We start from the raw sequence: 5,000 nt of genomic DNA on the forward strand, positions 1-5,000 counted from the left end.
GGCGCGATTTTAGGCCACTTGCATTTAGTAATTTAGGTCATTAATAAGCGCATGCGATAGTCGGCACTACTGGGATATTACCCCGAAAAACATGATCGCGATTGACCTTATGGTTCAAAAGTTATTGGGTGTCAAAAATAGACACGGACTTAGTCTAATTTTCAGAAAAAGAGGTTTTAGATCACAACCAGATTTATTGTGTTATATGTGGTGAGTGTAGTTGCTGAATTGAGAGAAGCAACCATCAGTAGTTGATGGGGAGGTAAGTGATTGTCTACGGTTATGGATAAGTCAATGCATCAAGCAGTGGTATGGTCCAGACTGTAGCTGTTCACGCATCTATTCCTGTTATTCTGTTGATGTTTGGTGGTTGAAGAGACGGGCCTGAATGGGTTTGGATCGTCAATCATCTTATCACCACACACTATTATACAAAGGTAGAGTACCTGCAAGACCTAAGGTCTTCCTTGGTACGACTGACAATATCTATGAGAGTTGGGCTTTAATGCTATCAGACTTCATATCTTGCATATATGTTCAAACTAGTCACTCAACAGAGTGAGCAGTATTAGTATTGAGCTCTGCTTGTGCAAAGCAGACCGCAGATTGATCCAAGAAATTGGTATCAAGCGGTTATAATACTATGCTGTTTAGTTGACTTGCAAACGTACCCAGCAATGGTTACTCCTGCTAGATGTGCTTGCACATTTTAGTGGAAGAAGATGGATTCTAAAGAGTTTTCTGCAGAATCATCTTAATGCACGACATAAATCTCGATACCTCGTTAAAGTTAACATCCACTTGCTGGTTGTTAGCTGAGGATATCGTATTTATAGCTGCAAAAACAACTTGTTTAGCATTTTACTTTGCTAAAACATCAAGTTACCTGGTTGATCCTGCCAGTAGTCATATGCTTGTCTCAAAGATTAAGCCATGCATGTCTAAGTACATACTGTTTATAAAGTGAAACCGCGAATGGCTCATTAAATCAGTTACGGTTCCTCGGATATTCTTTTTTACATGGATAACTGTGGTAATTCTAGAGCTAATACATGAACAAGTGTTCCAACCTCAGCTTGCTGACGGAAGGATCGCATTTATTAGTACAAGACCAATGATTCTTATTCACCTAGAACCCTGTTCAGTGATTTCGGTCGCTGTCTAAGGACTAGCAGTGGGGATCTTAGCAACTTCGGTTGCATTTCTTGTGATGACTCTGAATAACTGAGCAAATCGTATGGCCTCTGAGCCGACGATGTATCCCTCAAGCAACTGCCTTATCAACTGTCGATGGTAGGTTATGCGCCTACCATGGTTGTAACGGGTAACGGGGAATTAGGGTTCGATTCCGGAGAGGGAGCCTGAGAAACGGCTACCACATCTAAGGAAGGCAGCAGGCGCGCAAATTACACAATCCCAGTACGGGGATGTAGTGACGAAAAATAACAATACGGGACTCTATTGAGGCCCCGTAATTGGAATGAGTACAATTTAAATCCTTTAACGAGGATCTATTGGAGGGCAAGTCTGGTGCCAGCAGCCGCGGTAATTCCAGCTCCAATAGCGTATATTAAAGTTGCTGCGGTTAAAAAGCTCGTAGTTGGATTTCAGTCGAACCTATGGGGTCCACTGATTAAAGGGTTAGATGGTGATGTTAGGTTTCTTGCTTGTGTCTACGGATGCTTGCTTGAACCTTCATTCCTCTTTCCTGGTGGTTACATTCATAGTGTTTAGACAGAAAATTGCTCGATATTTGCTATCAATGCTCTTTACCGAGTGTTGATTCAAGCGATCGAGACTTTTACCTTGAAAAAATCAGAGTGCTCAAAGCAGGCGTCCAAAACCTCGAAAGAGGTGCCTAAAAACGGTATGGTCAACCATCTATATGATGCGTACCACTACCTTAACTTGAATGATCTTGCATGGAATAATGGAATAGGACCTTGGTTCTATTTTGTTGGTCTTAAGAATCCAAGGTAATGATTAAGAGGGACAGACGGGGGCATTTGTATTGCGGCGCTAGAGGTGAAATTCTTGGACCGTCGCAAGACAAACTACAGCGAAAGCATTTGCCAAGAATGTTTTCATTAATCAAGAACGAAAGTTAGAGGTTCGAAGGCGATCAGATACCGCCCTAGTTCTAACCATAAACGATGCCAACCAGCGATCATTCTGAGTAACTAATTTCATGACTCGAATGGAAGCTTCCGGGAAACCAAAGTTTTTGGGTTCCGGGGGAAGTATGGTTGCAAAGCTGAAACTTAAAGGAATTGACGGAAGGGCACCACCAGGAGTGGAGCTTGCGGCTTAATTTGACTCAACACGGGAAAACTCACCCGGCCCGGACACTGAGAGGATTGACAGATTGAGAGCTCTTTCTTGATTCAGTGGGTGGTGGTGCATGGCCGTTCTTAGTTGGTGGAGTGATTTGTCTGGTTAATTCCGATAACGAACGAGACTCTAGCCTACTAAATAGACTTGCAGTTTACACTGCAGTACTCCCCCTTAGTCAACCTGTGGGTGGTAGTATCTCTTGATGGTTTCGGCTGTTGAGGGCTCTGCTGCTATTAGCCTACAGAATTGGCTAGGGTAAGGATGCTGTAGCACTGTAAGGACTTCTTAGAGGGACAAGCGGCGCTCGCAGCCGCACGAAACAGAGCAATAACAGGTCTGTGATGCCCTTAGATGTCCGGGGCCGCACGCGTGCTACACTGAAGTGGTCATCGTGCATACTGTTTCCTGCTCCGAAAGGAGTGGGTAACCGCTTGAACCCATTTCGTGATGGGGATTGGGCATTGTAATTATTGCCCATGAACGAGGAATTCCCAGTAAGCGTGAGTCATTAGCTTGCGTTGATTACGTCCCTGCCCTTTGTACACACCGCCCGTCGCTACTACCGATTGAATGATTTAGTGAGGACTTCGGACTGGTCAATCCAGACCATTGGGAAACTAGTGGTCGGATTGTGCTGGAAAGATGTTCAAACTTGATCATTTAGAGGAAGTAAAAGTCGTAACAAGGTTTCCGTAGGTGAACCTGCGGAAGGATCATTAACGTATTACCCTCTTATTATAAGAGAAATACAACCTTCAAACAATCAAACACTCTGCATAGTGATATTGTAGATGCTAATATGGTGAATGCAATTGAATTGTATTTGCATTAGAGTCGCAATTGTGAATGTTTATTGCAAACATTTAGCCATTGCAACATGATTCTAATTTGCATTACATTCGTTCATTCATACATCCATCTTTCATTATCCAATGCAACAAAGAGTGAGGGTTATCTAACGATAGCCATAATTTCTTTTGCAAAACAATTGTAGTTTATAATGAAAAGCCTGTCTTGCTACATACTTGGTACCTGATCAAGTCTTCAGCTTATGCTGACGGCAAGGTTTAAAGAAGGAAGTTTTACACTTCTTCGCCTAACTAAGTAAAGACAACTATGGTTTTTATAAACTGCATACAATTGTTTTCAAACCCTCTCAATGCAGATTTAGGATACTTATTAAAAGTCCCACGGTGGCAAAGATACATCTTCAAGCGGTGGATCACTCGAATTACCAATCGATGAAGAACGTAGCTAGCTACGATAATCGGTGCGAATTGCAGGACACGCCGAGCACTTGAGCTTCCAACGCACATTGCGGCTTTCGGGTCTTTTCCGAGGTCACATCTGTCTGAGAGTTGAGATGTAAAATAATCAACAAAACACTTGCATACTACCATATATGCATTGTTTTGAGAGGATTGTATATTTATATGCATGAATCTTGATGTTTTATTCCTTTTCTTAATTGCAATTCGTTGCAATTTAGTAAGGAGAATCTCAAATCTACTTGTTTCACATGATAAATTTTGTGTACAATGCATATTTCATCTCTGCAAGCAGTATATATGAATAGATACTAGCATGAGATTCTAAGGTTAGTCGCCTATCTGACGACGCTAAAGTCGTATTGCAGATAACTATGGTGATCAACTAACCTGTTAACTGATGAATCTTCTTGCACTTGTATAAATCGTACAAATAGTAGCTATTTCATTCTGTTAAAGCAGACCTAAGAAGTAATGCAAAGGCAAAATTTGTGCAAACATTAAAGTAGATTTACGTTGCTTGCTTGCAAACAACACAAATAAACATTAATCAACTTAATCAATATTTTTGATCTCAGATCAGGTGAGGTTACCCGCCGAATTTAAGCATATAATTCAGCGGAGGAAAAGAAATCAAATGAGATTCCCTGAGTAACGGCGAGTGAAAAGGGATGAGTCCGGCGCAAAGGTTTTCCATTGAAAGGTGGAAAGCGGTGCTGCGTAATGGTTAGAGTCACGATTATTTCAACTAAATCTGCAAGTCCCTCTGACAAGGGCCCTCTTCCCAGAGACGGTTCTAGGCCGGTGGCAGATCTTGGTTAATGGAATATCGATTACTGGCTTTAGTCGCGGATAGAGTCAGATTGCTTGAGAGTGCAATCCAAATTAGGAGGTAAACTCCTCCTAAGACTAAATACGATGGTAATATCGATAGCAAACAAGTACCGTGAGGGAAAGTTGCAAAGTACTTTGAAGAGAGAGTTCAAAAGGACGTGAAACCGCTTGTAGAGAAACGGATAGAACCACGAAGTGTAGCTGAGAGGAGAACTCAGCTCCTCTTGTGTATTGTTGCCTTTTTCTATTCAGTGCTAAGAATGCTTTACAGCGTTCCAAGATCAGTAGGTTAAGGGGTAACTTTTAGCCTGCCCTTGGATCTTGGTATTGATAGGAGGAGTGCAATATGTGCATGAGGAGTGCATTTTCTCAACTCTCGTGCTCAAACCACGACCAATGTGAAGGAGAGTGCAAAACTCTTGTTCAAGTGATAACAGCAAGGTGTACTAAACACACACCTAATCAGCATTTAGTTTTCACAGCTACTAATATTCCTTGCGTTGTTAGACTTAGCCTGTGAGCTAGTGTTGGCAACTGTTACCACAGTCACATTGGAGATGAATC

The 5,000-nt window shown here is 41.9% G+C and overlaps 3 non-coding genes across 3 annotated transcripts in view; all 3 read left to right on the forward strand.

The window, feature by feature from the left end:
• Positions 1-883: 883 nt before the first annotated feature.
• Positions 884-3,053, forward strand: LOC149092977 (small subunit ribosomal RNA). Its single transcript, XR_016200365.1, has one exon. It is a non-coding gene; the product is annotated as a small subunit ribosomal RNA (ribosomal RNA).
• A 487-nt stretch (positions 3,054-3,540) lies between these two features.
• On the forward strand, positions 3,541-3,695 carry LOC149092978 (5.8S ribosomal RNA). The gene has a single exon (XR_016200471.1). It is a non-coding gene; the product is annotated as a 5.8S ribosomal RNA (ribosomal RNA).
• Positions 3,696-4,171: 476 nt separating this feature from the next.
• Positions 4,172-5,000, forward strand: part of LOC149092979 (large subunit ribosomal RNA) — a 4,168-nt gene continuing 3,339 nt past the window's right edge. The window contains exon 1 of the ribosomal RNA XR_016200416.1: positions 4,172-5,000. This exon is cut by the window's right edge and continues 3,339 nt beyond it. This is a non-coding gene — a ribosomal RNA (large subunit ribosomal RNA).

This window comes from Tetranychus urticae, unplaced genomic scaffold (genome assembly GCF_039701765.1).
Source record: "Tetranychus urticae isolate SD_2017Ah unplaced genomic scaffold, NJAU_TeUrti_SD_1.0 Scaffold_4, whole genome shotgun sequence".
Taxonomy (NCBI): Eukaryota; Metazoa; Arthropoda; class Arachnida; order Trombidiformes; family Tetranychidae; genus Tetranychus; species Tetranychus urticae.